This window comes from Stomoxys calcitrans, chromosome 2, assembly GCF_963082655.1.
Source record: "Stomoxys calcitrans chromosome 2, idStoCalc2.1, whole genome shotgun sequence".
NCBI lineage: Eukaryota > Metazoa > Arthropoda > Insecta > Diptera > Muscidae > Stomoxys > Stomoxys calcitrans.
The window spans coordinates 147,761,161-147,769,384 of NC_081553.1; positions in this window are offsets into that span (position 1 = coordinate 147,761,161).

Here is an 8,224-nt window from a genome sequence, read left to right on the forward strand (position 1 = left end):
AATTTCGGATGGTGTACCTAGGGGGCCGCCCCACCCTAAAACCTATCAAGCATATATTTAGACCAATCACGACAATATGGGGCTCAAATTAAAGGTATTTGGGACAAGAAAACGTATCTGATATCCAATTGTCGGACCAAATGCCATGGGGACCGCCCCAAGCCCCAAAACACCTCTAAATCGGACATATTTCCCGACCATGCCAATATGGGACTCAAATGAAAGGTATTTGCGAGTAGAATACGAACCTGATATCCAAATATGGGACTAAATGTTTGGTGGGCCATCTCTCACCAAGAACATCCCCCAAAAGGGACAAATTTACGACCATAGCAATATGGGGATCAAATGAAAGGTCATTGGGAGTTAAGAACGAATCTCATATCAATATTCTGGAAAAAGTATATTTGGGGCCACCACACCCCCACAACACCATCCAAATATTGATTATTTTCTGACCATGTCAATGTGGAGCTTAAATGAAAGGAATTGGGGGTAGAGCAAGAATTGATACCCATTTTCGGGACCAATTTTCTCGGGGTCTACCCCTTTCCCAAAATACCCCACAAACAGCAATTTTTTAGTGACCATCGCAATATGGGGCTCAAATTAAGGTATTGGGAACAGTATACGAATTTGATATCCAAATGTAGGACCATGTATTTAGGGCATCATCCCTTTCCCAAAACACCCCCAAAGGAAAAAATGTTTTGACCATGCCAATATGTGGCTCAAATGAAAGATATTTGAGATTAGAAAACGAATTTAATAACCTATTTTGGGGCCATGTGTTTGGGGTCGCCTCATCCTGTAAACTCCTCTTAAGCCAATGGCAATATGGGGTTTAAATAAATGGTATTTGAGAGAAGAGCACGATGCTGATATTTTTTCAATGCCAAGTATCTCCCCCGCAAACACCACTAAATCAGCTAGTTGTATATAAAAGAAAGCTTACGACCGGTGTCTCGAGCATCAGAGCATAATCTCGGATGAGAGTGGGGATTTTTAACAATTTCTTTAGGAAATAGCGAAGTTTGTCAATCTCACCAAAACAAGAAAATCCCCACGCTTGGGCCGCATGTGTTTGAATTACACTGCAAACGGCTTGATAGACGTTCCATTTCATTTAAATATCAACATATTTTTTTCCTAGGGAATTGTTTCTATCTACATGTTACTCCTAAATATTTATGTTCTTTCACGATTTTTATTTCATTTCCGTTATACGTGAATTTTTCGCCCTTGCTAAGGCGACCACCTTTTTAGAACATGAAAATTTCTGATGCAGACATGTTGACTTTTAGGTTCCATATACTACAATAACTTTCAAGGTGGTGTATGATCATAGACTTCAAAGTTTGTATATCATCTTCCTTGCCTTCCATATTCTTAAGACTCTCAAGAGATGCCAGATTATAAACATTATCAACGGCCGAATAATCTTTTATAAGCCCCGCCTGGTATTCGGTTAGTACACGATGTCGTTGTACCCAATTACACAGTCTTTCGTTTGGAAAGCCTATCATTAGTTTAGCCATGCAGTTCTTTAAAGGAGTTCTGTATGTGTTTATCAGTTGTTTATGAAAATCCCCTGGAGCATGCACAATATGCGCATATGACATCCGATCCTCTCCTACTGCTTTATTCATTTTCGCTGCCGTCAATATATTTTTTAACTCTCCCAAACTAATTTCAGTGTCTAATATCGGATCAGTATTGATGCACTGAGCATAGCTTATATGACATGCGTTCTGATCAGGACTTAAAAGTTTTTTGAAAGTATTTTTTGAATATGTCTGAATACACATTCACCACTCCATTGAATAGAAAACGTGGTTTATCGTATCCTATAATCTGCTAGTATTTTATTGTTTGTTGTTTTTACAGATCTCTTTGTACAGCTTTACCAAGTCTATGTACTTTTGTCTGGACTCAGGTGTATTATTTTTATACCCTCCACCATAGGATGGGGGGTATACTAATTTCGTCATTCTGTTTGTAACTACTGAAAATATTCGTTTGAGACCCCATAAAGTACATATATTCTTGATCGTCGCGACATTTTATGTCGATCTGGCCATGTCCGTCCGTCCTTCCGTCTGTCTGTCGAAAGCACGCTAACTTCCGAAGGAGTAAAGCTAGCCGCTTGAAATTTTGCACGAATACTTCTTATTAGTGTAGCTCGGTTGGTATTGTAAATGGGCCATATCGGTCCATGTTTTCATATAGCTGCCATATAAACCGATCTTGAGTCTTGACTTCATGAGCCTTTAGAGTGCGCAATTCTTATCCGATTGGAATGAAATTTTGCACGACGTGTTTTGTTATGATATTCAACAACTGTGCTAAGTATGGTTCAAATCGGTTCATAACCTGATATAGCTGCCATATAAACCGATCTTGGATCTTGACTTCTTGAGCCTCTAGAGTGCTCAATTCTTATCCGATTGGAACGAAATTTTGCGCGACGTGTTTTATTATGATATCCAATAACTGTTCCAAGTATGGTTCAAAACGGTTCATAACATGATATAGCTGCCATATAAACCGATCTTGGGTCTTGATTTCTTGAGCCTCTAGAGTGCGCAATTCTTATCCGATTGGAATGAAATTTTGCACGTAGTATTTTGTTATGATATGCAATAACTGTGCCAAGTTTGGTTCAAATCGGTTTATAACCTGATATAGCTGCCATATAAACCTACATTGGGTCTTGACTTCTTGAGTCTCTAGAGGGCGCAATTCTTATCCGATTGGGATGAAATTTTGCACGACGTGTTTTGTTTTAACATCCAACAACTGTGCCAAGTAGCGTTCAAATCGGTTCATAACCTGATATAGCTGCCATATAAACCGATCTTGGGTTTTGACTTCTTGAGCCTCTAGAGTGCGCAATTCTTATCCGATTGGGATGAAATTTTGCACGACGTGTTTTGTTTTAACAAAAGGGCGCAATTCTTATTCGAATTGGCTGACATTTTACACAGGTCTCCAACATATAATTTAATTGTGGTCCAAACCGGAGCATATCTTGATATCGCTCTAATAGCAGAGCAAATCTTTTCTTATATCCTTTTTTGCTTAAGAAGAGATGCCGGGAAGGAACTCGACAAATGTGATCCATGGTGGAGGGTATATAGGATTCGGCCCGGCCGAACTTAGCACGCTTTTACTAGGTCGATATTTGTTGAGTAGTATAAACATTTTTTTTCTCGCATTATGTCATCTATTTTTACCGACGCTCCAAGATCGTTGGATATGTTTAGATATTTATTAATGTCTCTCTAGAGTTTTGCACGATCGCATAATACGTATCAGAAGATTGTAACCGGTGTCTTTTTTATACCCTTCACCATAAGATGGGGGGTATACTAATTTCGTCATTCTGATTGTAACTACTCGAAATATTCGTCTGAGACCCCATAAAGTATATATATTCTTGATCGTTGTGACATTTTATGTCGATCTAGCCATGTCCGTCCGTCCTTCCGTCCATCTGTCTGTCGAAAGCACGCTAACTTCCGAAGGAGTAAAGCTAGCCGCTTGAAATTTTGCACAAATACTTCTTATTAGTGTAGGTCGGTTGGTATTGTAAATGGGCCATATCGGTCCATGTTTTGATATAGCTGCCATATAAACCGATCTTGGGTCTTGACTTCTTGAGCCTCTAGAGTGCGCAATTCTTATCCGATTGGGATGAAATTGTTCAAATCGGTTCATAACCTGATATAGCTGCCATATAAACCGATCTAGGGTCTTGACTTCTTGAGCCTCTAGGGTGCTCAATTCTTATCCAATTTGAATGAAATTTTGCACGACGTGTTTCGTTATTATATCCAACAACTGTGCCAAGTATGGTTCAAATCGGTCCATAACCTGATATAGCTGCCATATAAACCGATCTGGGGTCTTGATTCTTGAGCGTCTAGAGTGCGCAATTCCTATCCGATTTGGCTGAAATTTCGCAAGACGTTTTTACTTGTTACTTTCAACCATTATGTCAAATAAAATACAAGTCGGTTCATAACCTGATATAGCTGCCATATAAACCGATCTGGGATCTTGATTTCTTGAGCCTCTAGAGGTCGCAATTATTATCCGATTTGCCTGAAATTTTGTACGACGGATTCTTTCATGACCATCAACATACGTGTTTATTATGGTCTGAATCGGTCCATAGCCCGATACAGCTCCCATATAAATCCATCTCTCTATTTTACTTCTTGAGCCCACAAAGAGCGCAATTCTTATTCGAATTGGCTGACATTTTACACAGGTCTCCACATAAATATAATTTAATTGTGGTCCAAACCGGAGCATATCTTGATATCGCTCTTATAGCACAGCAAATCTTTTCTTATATCCTGTTTTGCCTGAGAAGAGGTGCCGGGAAAAGAACTCGACAAATGCGATCCATGGTGGAGGGTATATAAGATTCGGCCCGGCCGAACTTAGCACGCTTTTACTTGTTTTGTACTCCGGTGTTACTCACAAATGTCGATGGCTGTTAGTAAAATTTTAACTCACTATGCGTTCTTTTACTTAAATACAAATGTAACAAATACACTATTGGTATTGCTGGCGTTGTGTTTAACCACTCAGCAACGCATGAACGCACGGTGTATAAAAACGAGCAACATCGAATACCTAGAGCGAGTAAGATTGCAATCACATTCGCTGACAACATTCGTAGTTATACATGTAGTTGACGATATATTTCATCCGTTTGAAATTTTGATAGCTGATTGATTCTTTTTTACTTCATGGAAAACAGTACAATTATTATTTTTTGAAATATTCTTTTTATACCCTCCACCATAAGATGGGGGGTATACTAATTTTGTCATTCTGACTACTCGAAATATTTGTCTGTGCCAAGTATGGTTCAAATCGGTTTATAACCTGATATAGCTGCCATATAAACCGATCTGGGGTCTTGACTTCTTGAGCCTCTAGAATGCGCAATTCTTATCCGATTGGAATGATTTTTTTGGAATTTTGCACGACGTGTTTTGTTACGATATCCAACAACTGTGCCAAGTATGGTTCAAATCGGTCCATAACCTTATATAGCTGCCATATAAACCGATCTTGGGTCTTGACTTCTTGAGCCTCTAGAGTGCGCAATTCTTTTCCAATTTGAATGAATTTTGGCACGTAGTATTTTGTTATGATATCCAACAACTGTGCCAAATATGTTTCAAATAGGTTCATAACCTGATATAGCTGTCATATAAACAGATCTGGGGACTTGAGATCTTGAGCTTCTAGAGGGCTCAATTTCTATCCGATTTGGCTGAAATTTCGCAAAACGTTTATTATTGTTACTTTCTACAACCATTATGTCAAATAAAATACAAGTCGGTTCATAACCTGATATAGCTGCCATATAAACCGATCTGGGATCTTGACTTCTTGAGCCTCTAGAGGTCGCAATTATTATCCGATTTGCCTGAAATGTTGTACGACGGATTCTTTCATGACCATCAACATACGTGTTTATTATGGTCTGAATCGGTCCATAGCCCGATACAGCTCCCATATAAATCCATCTCTCTATTTTACTTCTTGAGCCCACAAAGAGCGCAATTCTTATTCGAATTGGCTGACATTTTACACAGGTCTCCACATAAATATAATTTAATTGTGGTCCAAACCGGAGCATATCTTGATATCGCTCTTATAGCAGAGCAAATCTTTTCTTATATCCTGTTTTGCCTGAGAAGAGGTGCCGGGAAAAGAACTCGACAAATGCGATCCATGGTGGAGGGTATATAAGATTCGGCCCGGCCGAACTTAGCACGCTTTTACTTGTTTTGTACTCCGGTGTTACTCACAAATGTCGATGGCTGTTAGTAAAATTTTAACTCACTATGCGTTCTTTTACTTAAATACAAATGTAACAAATACACTATTGGTATTGCTGGCGTTGTGTTTAACCACTCAGCAACGCATGAACGCACGGTGTATAAAAACGAGCAACATCGAATACCTAGAGCGAGTAAGATTGCAATCACATTCGCTGACAACATTCGTAGTTATACATGTAGTTGACGATATATTTCATCCGTTTGAAATTTTGATAGCTGATTGATTCTTTTTTACTTCATAGAAGACAGTACAATTATTATTTTTTGAAATATTCTTTTTATACCCTCCACCATAAGATGGGGGGTATACTAATTTCGTCATTCTGACTACTCGAAATATTTGTCTGTGCCAAGTATGGTTCAAATCGGTTTATAACCTGATATAGCTGCCATATAAACCGATCTGGGGTCTTGACTTCTTGAGCCTCTAGAATGCGCAATTCTTATCCGATTGGAATGATTTTTTTGGAATTTTGCACGACGTGTTTTGTTACGATATCCAACAACTGTGCCAAGTATGGTTCAAATCGGTCCATAACCTTATATAGCTGCCATATAAACCGATCTTGGGTCTTGACTTCTTGAGCCTCTAGAGTGCGCAATTCTTTTCCAATTTGAATGAATTTTGGCACGTAGTATTTTGTTATGATATCCAACAACTGTGCCAAATATGTTTCAAATCGGTTCATAACCTGATATAGCTGTCATATAAACAGATCTGGGGACTTGAGATCTTGAGCTTCTAGAGGGCTCAATTTCTATCCGATTTGGCTGAAATTTCGCAAAACGTTTTTTATTGTTACTTTCTACAACTATGTCAAATAAAGTACAAGTCGGTTCATAACCTGATATAGCTGCCATATAAACCGATCTGGGATCTTGACTTCTTGAGCCTCTAGAGGTCGCAATTATAATCCGATTTGCCTGAAATTTTGTACGACGGATTCTCTCATGACCATTAACATACGTGTTTATTATGGTCTGAATGGGTCTATAGGCCGATACAGCTCCCATATAAATCGATCTCTCTATTTTACTTCTTGAGCCCACAAAGGGCGCAATTCTTATTCGAATTGTCTGACATTTTACACAGGTCTCCAACATATAATTTAATTGTGGTCCAAATTGGACCATATCTTGATATCGCTCTAATAGCAGAGCAAATCTTTTCTTATATCCTTTTTTTTGCCTAAGAAGAGATGCCGGGAAAAGAACTCGACAAATGTGATCCATGTTGGAGGGCATATAAGACTCGGCCCGGCCGAACTTAGCACGCTTTTACTTGTTAAACTTAACCTAAAAAAAACTAAACATTTGAAGACGCTCCTATTTGTAATGCTATTTGGCGTCTTCAACTACCGTTCACTGTTGTCTTGTGTTGTTGCCAATTTCCTAACTTTCTACGATACTTTGACCTGATTTTACATTTTTGTCTTTAATAACAAGACAGTTAACACAAGTAAGAATTTCTTAACTCACCATTTAAAATGAAAAAAAAAAACCTTAATGTGAAGGAAAAAAATTTTCACCAAAAGGAATGTTTCCTTAGAAAGTTGCAAAAATGATCATCTTTAAATTAAGTTTGCTAATCTTTGGTAAACTTTTTTTTCACCAATAATCCCTTTTTCCCTTATATAAAACACCTAATTTGCCTTTAATCCATTGCACGTCCTATTTAATTTAAGTATGGGATAGTCCATTAAAGGTTAGTGACTATCTATCATCCGCTGACCTTCGATCCTGATTTTGAAGACTTAGCTAAGCTGTCGCTAGAAGCATTCCAATAGATTCTGGTTCCCGTGGACGCCGTTATGACATTACATCTCAGCCGTTCCACCACTCCTTTAATTGCAAATATCTCCGCTTGATACACACTGCAGTGGTTAAGTAACCTTTTCGATATGACCAGCCCAAGTTCTTTAGAGTACACCTAAAGAACACCTGGTCGTCTAGTTGGGAACCATCCGTGTAGAAGTCTATGTAATCTCTATTTCCAGGGAAATTGTAGTTTCAATAGGTTCTATCAAAACTTTTTATCAAAAATCGTCTCAGGCAATGATTAATCCACACTTTCTGGGATATCGGGCATTGTATCAAGGATAATACAGTGTCCGTATGTGCCGCATGGATCCGGCTGATTATTGAACAGTATGTTAACTTTTGAAGTTCCGTCCACCAGACCACAACTCCATATTGCATTTTAGGTCTGACAACTGAAGTGTATACCCAGTGCATGACTCTCGGTTTAAACTCCCAATTTTTTTATCTTTTTCTTCCAGAGACAATAATGTATTATTACTGACTGTATTCCAAAGTAGAAGAGACAGTACACCTTCTTGAGGTGTCCCTTTGCT